Here is a 7,500-nt window from a genome sequence, read left to right as displayed (position 1 = left end):
ATAAATTGGGGAGAAAGCACAAACGGGCTCGTCCGGGATTTGAACCCGGGACCTCTCGCACCCAAAGCGAGAATCATACCCCTAGACCAACGAGCCGCTGAGTGCTGCAATGGGTTTTATTTTGTGTGGACCCCTTGCATTCCTGAGTAAGTCAAAAAAGTTTTCCAGAATGGGCTCTTTTCCTGCAATGGCTAACAACAGAGGGTGGTCGTCGTTTATTTCGTTAGAGTGGATTTTTTTCTGTAAAGTCTGGCATTTCTTTGTGAAAGAAGGGCTCGTCCGGGAGTTGAACCCGGGACCTCTCGCACCCGAAGCGAGAATCATACCCCTAGACCAACGAGCCTGGGCCAAGGATGCCATTTATTCAGCGCCTTTCCTCACACCAACGTTTTAGAGTGGTCTGCAGAAAAGACGGTCATTTCAGCTGCGTTCCACTGTGCATCAACATTTCCGAAAGTAAGTCCTGGGTAACTAAGTGCAGCAGTTGACCGGTGGCCGGTAGAACCAAACGATGCAGAGTTTCACAGAATAAAGGGCTCGTCCGGGATTTGAACCCGGGACCTCTCGCACCCTAAGCGAGAATCATACCCCTAGACCAACGAGCCAGCTTGCTCAAATGCTTATGTCGAGCATCTTGTGCATCAATATTTAGCTGAAAGGAAAGGTAGCTGTGGTGGTGTTGAGCTGCAGCTAAGCTATGCTGTACATCAAAGGTGAGACAGTGCTCACACAATCTCATGATACTGACAAAAGCTTGCTTGGCGACGGGCTCGTCCGGGATTTGAACCCGGGACCTCTCGCACCCTAGGCGAGAATCATACCCCTAGACCAACGAGCCCCGACAGAGTGTGACTTCAGCTGAAAAAAAAAACCGTGCAATTTTCTCCACCACTGACGGGACTTGAAAAAGGACACATTTCAAAAGAGTTTACCTGTCTAGCTTACGGGCTCGTCCGGGATTTGAACCCGGGACCTCTCGCACCCAAAGCGAGAATCATACCCCTAGACCAACGAGCCGCAATTGAACAGTTTTGTGGGGTGAAAAGGAACATCCAATCGAGGCTAATTCTCTACAGGACACAAGCGTTTGGCGGTGAGGCCCACAATAAATTGGGGAGAAAGCACAAACGGGCTCGTCCGGGATTTGAACCCGGGACCTCTCGCACCCAAAGCGAGAATCATACCCCTAGACCAACGAGCCGCTGAGTGCTGCAATGGGTTTTATTTTGTGTGGACCCCTTGCATTCCTGAGTAAGTCAAAAAAGTTTTCCAGAATGGGCTCTTTTCCTGCAATGGCTAAAAACAGAGGGTGGTCGTCGTTTATTTCGTTAGAGTGGATTTTTTTCTGTAAAGTCTGGCATTTCTTTGTGAAAGAAGGGCTCGTCCGGGAGTTGAACCCGGGACCTCTCGCACCCGAAGCGAGAATCATACCCCTAGACCAACGAGCCTGGGCCAAGGATGCCATTTATTCAGCGCCTTTCCTCACACCAACGTTTTAGAGTGGTCTGCAGAAAAGACGGTCATTTCAGCTGCGTTCCACTGTGCATCAACATTTCCGAAAGTAAGTCCTGGGTGACTAAGTGCAGCAGTAGACCGGTGGCCGGTAGAACCAAACGATGCAGAGTTTCACAGAATAAAGGGCTCGTCCGGGATTTGAACCCCGGACCTCTCGCACCCTAAGCGAGAATCATACCCCTAGACCAACGAGCCAGCTTGCTCAAATGCTTATGTCGAGCATCTTGTGCATCAATATTTACCTGAAAGGAAAGGTAGCTGTGGTGGTGTTGAGCTGCAGCTAAGCTATGCTGTACATCAAAGGTGAGACAGTGCTCACACAATCTCATGATACTGACAAAAGCTTGCTTGGCGACGGGCTCGTCCGGGATTTGAACCAGGGACCTCTCGCACCCTAAGCGAGAATCATACCCCTAGACCAACGAGCCCCGACAGAGTGTGACTTCTGCTGAAAAAAAAAACCGTGCAATTTTCTCCACCACTGACGGGACTTGAAAAAGGACACATTTCAAAAGAGTTTACCTGTCTAGCTTACGGGCTCGTCCGGGATTTGAACCCGGGACCTCTCGCACCCAAAGCGAGAATCATACCCCTAGACCAACGAGCCGCAATTGAACAGTTTTGTGGGGTGAAAAGGAACATCCAACCGAGGCTAATTCTCTACAGGACACAAGCGTTTGGCGGTGAGGCCCACAATAAATTGGGGAGAAAGCACAAACGGGCTCGTCCGGGATTTGAACCCGGGACCTCTCGCACCCAAAGCGAGAATCATACCCCTAGACCAACGAGCCGCTGAGTGCTGCAATGGGTTTTATTTTGTGTGGACCCCTTGCATTCCTGAATAAGTCAAAAAAGTTTTCCAGAATGGGCTCTTTTCCTGCAATGGCTAACAACAGAGGGTGGTCGTCGTTTATTTCGTTAGAGTGGATTTTTTTCTGTAAAGTCTGGCATTTCTTTGTGAAAGAAGGGCTCGTCCGGGAGTTGAACCCGGGACCTCTCGCACCCGAAGCGAGAATCATACCCCTAGACCAACGAGCCTGGGCCAAGGATGCCATTTATTCAGCGCCTTTCCTCACACCAACGTTTTAGAGTGGTCTGCAGAAAAGACGGTCATTTCAGCTGCGTTCCACTGTGCATCAACATTTCCGAAAGTAAGTCCTGGGTAACTAAGTGCAGCAGTTGACCGGTGGCCGGTAGAACCAAACGATGCAGAGTTTCACAGAATAAAGGGCTCGTCCGGGATTTGAACCCGGGACCTCTCGCACCCTAAGCGAGAATCATACCCCTAGACCAACGAGCCAGCTTGCTCAAATGCTTATGTCGAGCATCTTGTGCATCAATATTTAGCTGAAAGGAAAGGTAGCTGTGGTGGTGTTGAGCTGCAGCTAAGCTATGCTGTACATCAAAGGTGAGACAGTGCTCACACAATCTCATGATACTGACAAAAGCTTGCTTGGCGACGGGCTCGTCCGGGATTTGAACCCGGGACCTCTCGCACCCTAAGCGAGAATCATACCCCTAGACCAACGAGCCCCGACAGAGTGTGACTTCAGCTGAAAAAAAAAACCGTGCAATTTTCTCCACCACTGACGGGACTTGAAAAAGGACACATTTCAAAAGAGTTTACCTGTCTAGCTTACGGGCTCGTCCGGGATTTGAACCCGGGACCTCTCGCACCCAAAGCGAGAATCATACCCCTAGACCAACGAGCCGCAATTGAACAGTTTTGTGGGGTGAAAAGGAACATCCAACCGAGGCTAATTCTCTACAGGACACAAGCGTTTGGCGGTGAGGCCCACAATAAATTGGGGAGAAAGCACAAACGGGCTCGTCCGGGATTTGAACCCGGGACCTCTCGCACCCAAAGCGAGAATCATACCCCTAGACCAACGAGCCGCTGAGTGCTGCAATGGGTTTTATTTTGTGTGGACCCCTTGCATTCCTGAGTAAGTCAAAAAAGTTTTCCAGAATGGGCTCTTTTCCTGCAATGGCTAACAACAGAGGGTGGTCGTCGTTTATTTCGTTAGAGTGGATTTTTTTCTGTAAAGTCTGGCATTTCTTTGTGAAAGAAGGGCTCGTCCGGGAGTTGAACCCGGGACCTCTAGCACCCGAAGCGAGAATCATACCCCTAGACCAACGAGCCTGGGCCAAGGATGCCATTTATTCAGCGCCTTTCCTCACACCAACGTTTTAGAGTGGTCTGCAGAAAAGACGGTCATTTCAGCTGCGTTCCACTGTGCATCAACATTTCCGAAAGTAAGTCCTGGGTAACTAAGTGCAGCAGTTGACCGGTGGCCGGTAGAACCAAACGATGCAGAGTTTCACAGAATAAAGGGCTCGTCCGGGATTTGAACCCCGGACCTCTCGCACCCTAAGCGAGAATCATACCCCTAGACCAACGAGCCAGCTTGCTCAAATGCTTATGTCGAGCATTTTGTGCATCAATATTTAGCTGAAAGGAAAGGTAGCTGTGGTGGTGTTGAGCTGCAGCTAAGCTATGCTGTACATCAAAGGTGAGACAGTGCTCACACAATCTCATGATACTGACAAAAGCTTGCTTGGCGACGGGCTCGTCCGGGATTTGAACCCGGGACCTCTCGCACCCTAAGCGAGAATCATACCCCTAGACCAACGAGCCCCGACAGAGTGTGACTTCAGCTGAAAAAAAAAACCGTGCAATTTTCTCCACCACTGACGGGACTTGAAAAAGGACACATTTCAAAAGAGTTTACCTGTCTAGCTTACGGGCTCGTCCGGGATTTGAACCCGGGACCTCTCGCACCCAAAGCGAGAATCATACCCCTAGACCAACGAGCCGCAATTGAACAGTTTTGTGGGGTGAAAAGGAACATCCAACCGAGGCTAATTCTCTACAGGACACAAGCGTTTGGCGGTGAGGCCCACAATAAATTGGGGAGAAAGCACAAACGGGCTCGTCCGGGATTTGAACCCGGGACCTCTCGCACCCAAAGCGAGAATCATACCCCTAGACCAACGAGCCGCTGAGTGCTGCAATGGGTTTTATTTTGTGTGGACCCCTTGCATTCCTGAGTAAGTCAAAAAAGTTTTCCAGAATGGGCTCTTTTCCTGCAATGGCTAACAACAGAGGGTGGTCGTCGTTTATTTCGTTAGAGTGGATTTTTTTCTGTAAAGTCTGGCATTTCTTTGTGAAAGAAGGGCTCGTCCGGGAGTTGAACCCGGGACCTCTCGCACCCGAAGCGAGAATCATACCCCTAGACCAACGAGCCTGGGCCAAGGATGCCATTTATTCAGCGCCTTTCCTCACACCAACGTTTTAGAGTGGTCTGCAGAAAAGACGGTCATTTCAGCTGCGTTCCACTGTGCATCAACATTTCCGAAAGTAAGTCCTGGGTAACTAAGTGCAGCAGTTGACCGGTGGCCGGTAGAACCAAACGATGCAGAGTTTCACAGAATAAAGGGCTCGTCCGGGATTTGAACCCGGGACCTCTCGCACCCTAAGCGAGAATCATACCCCTAGACCAACGAGCCAGCTTGCTCAAATGCTTATGTCGAGCATCTTGTGCATCAATATTTAGCTGAAAGGAAAGGTAGCTGTGGTGGTGTTGAGCTGCAGCTAAGCTATGCTGTACATCAAAGGTGAGACAGTGCTCACACAATCTCATGATACTGACAAAAGCTTGCTTGGCGACGGGCTCGTCCGGGATTTGAACCCGGGACCTCTCGCACCCTAAGCGAGAATCATACCCCTAGACCAACGAGCCCCGACAGAGTGTGACTTCAGCTGAAAAAAAAAACCGTGCAATTTTCTCCACCACTGACGGGACTTGAAAAAGGACACATTTCAAAAGAGTTTACCTGTCTAGCTTACGGGCTCGTCCGGGATTTGAACCCGGGACCTCTCGCACCCAAAGCGAGAATCATACCCCTAGACCAACGAGCCGCAATTGAACAGTTTTGTGGGGTGAAAAGGAACATCCAATCGAGGCTAATTCTCTACAGGACACAAGCGTTTGGCGGTGAGGCCCACAATAAATTGGGGAGAAAGCACAAACGGGCTCGTCCGGGATTTGAACCCGGGACCTCTCGCACCCAAAGCGAGAATCATACCCCTAGACCAACGAGCCGCTGAGTGCTGCAATGGGTTTTATTTTGTGTGGACCCCTTGCATTCCTGAGTAAGTCAAAAAAGTTTTCCAGAATGGGCTCTTTTCCTGCAATGGCTAACAACAGAGGGTGGTCGTCGTTTATTTCGTTAGAGTGGATTTTTTTCTGTAAAGTCTGGCATTTCTTTGTGAAAGAAGGGCTCGTCCGGGAGTTGAACCCGGGACCTCTCGCACCCGAAGCGAGAATCATACCCCTAGACCAACGAGCCTGGGCCAAGGATGCCATTTATTCAGCGCCTTTCCTCACACCAACGTTTTAGAGTGGTCTGCAGAAAAGACGGTCATTTCAGCTGCGTTCCACTGTGCATCAACATTTCCGAAAGTAAGTCCTGGGTGACTAAGTGCAGCAGTTGACCGGTGGCCGGTAGAACCAAACGATGCAGAGTTTCACAGAATAAAGGGCTCGTCCGGGATTTGAACCCCGGACCTCTCGCACCCTAAGCGAGAATCATACCCCTAGACCAACGAGCCAGCTTGCTCAAATGCTTATGTCGAGCATCTTGTGCATCAATATTTAGCTGAAAGGAAAGGTAGCTGTGGTGGTGTTGAGCTGCAGCTAAGCTATGCTGTACATCAAAGGTGAGACAGTGCTCACACAATCTCATGATACTGACAAAAGCTTGCTTGGCGACGGGCTCGTCCGGGATTTGAACCAGGGACCTCTCGCACCCTAAGCGAGAATCATACCCCTAGACCAACGAGCCCCGACAGAGTGTGACTTCTGCTGAAAAAAAAAACCGTGCAATTTTCTCCACCACTGACGGGACTTGAAAAAGGACACATTTCAAAAGAGTTTACCTGTCTAGCTTACGGGCTCGTCCGGGATTTGAACCCGGGACCTCTCGCACCCAAAGCGAGAATCATACCCCTAGACCAACGAGCCGCAATTGAACAGTTTTGTGGGGTGAAAAGGAACATCCAACCGAGGCTAATTCTCTACAGGACACAAGCGTTTGGCGGTGAGGCCCACAATAAATTGGGGAGAAAGCACAAACGGGCTCGTCCGGGATTTGAACCCGGGACCTCTCGCACCCAAAGCGAGAATCATACCCCTAGACCAACGAGCCGCTGAGTGCTGCAATGGGTTTTATTTTGTGTGGACCCCTTGCATTCCTGAATAAGTCAAAAAAGTTTTCCAGAATGGGCTCTTTTCCTGCAATGGCTAACAACAGAGGGTGGTCGTCGTTTATTTCGTTAGAGTGGATTTTTTTCTGTAAAGTCTGGCATTTCTTTGTGAAAGAAGGGCTCGTCCGGGAGTTGAACCCGGGACCTCTCGCACCCGAAGCGAGAATCATACCCCTAGACCAACGAGCCTGGGCCAAGGATGCCATTTATTCAGCGCCTTTCCTCACACCAACGTTTTAGAGTGGTCTGCAGAAAAGACGGTCATTTCAGCTGCGTTCCACTGTGCATCAACATTTCCGAAAGTAAGTCCTGGGTAACTAAGTGCAGCAGTTGACCGGTGGCCGGTAGAACCAAACGATGCAGAGTTTCACAGAATAAAGGGCTCGTCCGGGATTTGAACCCGGGACCTCTCGCACCCTAAGCGAGAATCATACCCCTAGACCAACGAGCCAGCTTGCTCAAATGCTTATGTCGAGCATCTTGTGCATCAATATTTAGCTGAAAGGAAAGGTAGCTGTGGTGGTGTTGAGCTGCAGCTAAGCTATGCTGTACATCAAAGGTGAGACAGTGCTCACACAATCTCATGATACTGACAAAAGCTTGCTTGGCGACGGGCTCGTCCGGGATTTGAACCCGGGACCTCTCGCACCCTAAGCGAGAATCATACCCCTAGACCAACGAGCCCCGACAGAGTGTGACTTCAGCTGAAAAAAAAA

The 7,500-nt window shown here is 50.1% G+C and overlaps 29 non-coding genes across 29 annotated transcripts; all 29 read right to left on the bottom strand.

Moving 5' to 3' along the window:
* Positions 1-24: 24 nt before the first annotated feature.
* Positions 25-96, bottom strand: trnap-ugg (transfer RNA proline (anticodon UGG)). The gene has a single exon. It is a non-coding gene; the product is annotated as a tRNA-Pro (tRNA).
* A 175-nt stretch (positions 97-271) lies between these two features.
* trnap-cgg (transfer RNA proline (anticodon CGG)) lies at positions 272-343 on the bottom strand. Its single transcript has one exon. It is a non-coding gene; the product is annotated as a tRNA-Pro (tRNA).
* Positions 344-533: 190 nt separating this feature from the next.
* trnap-agg (transfer RNA proline (anticodon AGG)) lies at positions 534-605 on the bottom strand. Its single transcript has one exon. It is a non-coding gene; the product is annotated as a tRNA-Pro (tRNA).
* A 161-nt stretch (positions 606-766) lies between these two features.
* trnap-agg (transfer RNA proline (anticodon AGG)) lies at positions 767-838 on the bottom strand. The gene has a single exon. It is a non-coding gene; the product is annotated as a tRNA-Pro (tRNA).
* Positions 839-945: 107 nt separating this feature from the next.
* trnap-ugg (transfer RNA proline (anticodon UGG)) lies at positions 946-1,017 on the bottom strand. Its single transcript has one exon. It is a non-coding gene; the product is annotated as a tRNA-Pro (tRNA).
* Positions 1,018-1,129: 112 nt separating this feature from the next.
* On the bottom strand, positions 1,130-1,201 carry trnap-ugg (transfer RNA proline (anticodon UGG)). The gene has a single exon. It is a non-coding gene; the product is annotated as a tRNA-Pro (tRNA).
* Positions 1,202-1,376: 175 nt separating this feature from the next.
* On the bottom strand, positions 1,377-1,448 carry trnap-cgg (transfer RNA proline (anticodon CGG)). Its single transcript has one exon. It is a non-coding gene; the product is annotated as a tRNA-Pro (tRNA).
* Positions 1,449-2,050: 602 nt separating this feature from the next.
* Positions 2,051-2,122, bottom strand: trnap-ugg (transfer RNA proline (anticodon UGG)). The gene has a single exon. It is a non-coding gene; the product is annotated as a tRNA-Pro (tRNA).
* A 112-nt stretch (positions 2,123-2,234) lies between these two features.
* On the bottom strand, positions 2,235-2,306 carry trnap-ugg (transfer RNA proline (anticodon UGG)). Its single transcript has one exon. It is a non-coding gene; the product is annotated as a tRNA-Pro (tRNA).
* A 175-nt stretch (positions 2,307-2,481) lies between these two features.
* trnap-cgg (transfer RNA proline (anticodon CGG)) lies at positions 2,482-2,553 on the bottom strand. The gene has a single exon. It is a non-coding gene; the product is annotated as a tRNA-Pro (tRNA).
* A 190-nt stretch (positions 2,554-2,743) lies between these two features.
* On the bottom strand, positions 2,744-2,815 carry trnap-agg (transfer RNA proline (anticodon AGG)). Its single transcript has one exon. It is a non-coding gene; the product is annotated as a tRNA-Pro (tRNA).
* A 161-nt stretch (positions 2,816-2,976) lies between these two features.
* trnap-agg (transfer RNA proline (anticodon AGG)) lies at positions 2,977-3,048 on the bottom strand. Its single transcript has one exon. It is a non-coding gene; the product is annotated as a tRNA-Pro (tRNA).
* A 107-nt stretch (positions 3,049-3,155) lies between these two features.
* trnap-ugg (transfer RNA proline (anticodon UGG)) lies at positions 3,156-3,227 on the bottom strand. Its single transcript has one exon. It is a non-coding gene; the product is annotated as a tRNA-Pro (tRNA).
* A 112-nt stretch (positions 3,228-3,339) lies between these two features.
* trnap-ugg (transfer RNA proline (anticodon UGG)) lies at positions 3,340-3,411 on the bottom strand. The gene has a single exon. It is a non-coding gene; the product is annotated as a tRNA-Pro (tRNA).
* A 175-nt stretch (positions 3,412-3,586) lies between these two features.
* trnap-cgg (transfer RNA proline (anticodon CGG)) lies at positions 3,587-3,658 on the bottom strand. The gene has a single exon. It is a non-coding gene; the product is annotated as a tRNA-Pro (tRNA).
* Positions 3,659-4,081: 423 nt separating this feature from the next.
* trnap-agg (transfer RNA proline (anticodon AGG)) lies at positions 4,082-4,153 on the bottom strand. The gene has a single exon. It is a non-coding gene; the product is annotated as a tRNA-Pro (tRNA).
* A 107-nt stretch (positions 4,154-4,260) lies between these two features.
* On the bottom strand, positions 4,261-4,332 carry trnap-ugg (transfer RNA proline (anticodon UGG)). Its single transcript has one exon. It is a non-coding gene; the product is annotated as a tRNA-Pro (tRNA).
* A 112-nt stretch (positions 4,333-4,444) lies between these two features.
* Positions 4,445-4,516, bottom strand: trnap-ugg (transfer RNA proline (anticodon UGG)). The gene has a single exon. It is a non-coding gene; the product is annotated as a tRNA-Pro (tRNA).
* Positions 4,517-4,691: 175 nt separating this feature from the next.
* On the bottom strand, positions 4,692-4,763 carry trnap-cgg (transfer RNA proline (anticodon CGG)). Its single transcript has one exon. It is a non-coding gene; the product is annotated as a tRNA-Pro (tRNA).
* Positions 4,764-4,953: 190 nt separating this feature from the next.
* trnap-agg (transfer RNA proline (anticodon AGG)) lies at positions 4,954-5,025 on the bottom strand. Its single transcript has one exon. It is a non-coding gene; the product is annotated as a tRNA-Pro (tRNA).
* Positions 5,026-5,186: 161 nt separating this feature from the next.
* trnap-agg (transfer RNA proline (anticodon AGG)) lies at positions 5,187-5,258 on the bottom strand. The gene has a single exon. It is a non-coding gene; the product is annotated as a tRNA-Pro (tRNA).
* A 107-nt stretch (positions 5,259-5,365) lies between these two features.
* Positions 5,366-5,437, bottom strand: trnap-ugg (transfer RNA proline (anticodon UGG)). Its single transcript has one exon. It is a non-coding gene; the product is annotated as a tRNA-Pro (tRNA).
* Positions 5,438-5,549: 112 nt separating this feature from the next.
* Positions 5,550-5,621, bottom strand: trnap-ugg (transfer RNA proline (anticodon UGG)). Its single transcript has one exon. It is a non-coding gene; the product is annotated as a tRNA-Pro (tRNA).
* Positions 5,622-5,796: 175 nt separating this feature from the next.
* On the bottom strand, positions 5,797-5,868 carry trnap-cgg (transfer RNA proline (anticodon CGG)). Its single transcript has one exon. It is a non-coding gene; the product is annotated as a tRNA-Pro (tRNA).
* A 602-nt stretch (positions 5,869-6,470) lies between these two features.
* On the bottom strand, positions 6,471-6,542 carry trnap-ugg (transfer RNA proline (anticodon UGG)). The gene has a single exon. It is a non-coding gene; the product is annotated as a tRNA-Pro (tRNA).
* Positions 6,543-6,654: 112 nt separating this feature from the next.
* trnap-ugg (transfer RNA proline (anticodon UGG)) lies at positions 6,655-6,726 on the bottom strand. The gene has a single exon. It is a non-coding gene; the product is annotated as a tRNA-Pro (tRNA).
* A 175-nt stretch (positions 6,727-6,901) lies between these two features.
* Positions 6,902-6,973, bottom strand: trnap-cgg (transfer RNA proline (anticodon CGG)). Its single transcript has one exon. It is a non-coding gene; the product is annotated as a tRNA-Pro (tRNA).
* A 190-nt stretch (positions 6,974-7,163) lies between these two features.
* On the bottom strand, positions 7,164-7,235 carry trnap-agg (transfer RNA proline (anticodon AGG)). Its single transcript has one exon. It is a non-coding gene; the product is annotated as a tRNA-Pro (tRNA).
* Positions 7,236-7,396: 161 nt separating this feature from the next.
* On the bottom strand, positions 7,397-7,468 carry trnap-agg (transfer RNA proline (anticodon AGG)). The gene has a single exon. It is a non-coding gene; the product is annotated as a tRNA-Pro (tRNA).
* Between the last annotated feature and the right edge of the window lie 32 nt (positions 7,469-7,500).

This window comes from Sardina pilchardus, chromosome 8 (assembly GCF_963854185.1).
Source record: "Sardina pilchardus chromosome 8, fSarPil1.1, whole genome shotgun sequence".
Classification (NCBI taxonomy): Eukaryota; Metazoa; Chordata; class Actinopteri; order Clupeiformes; family Clupeidae; genus Sardina; species Sardina pilchardus.
The sequence above is the reverse complement of the archived record's forward strand: the minus strand, read 5'-3'. Positions and strand labels throughout refer to the sequence as shown.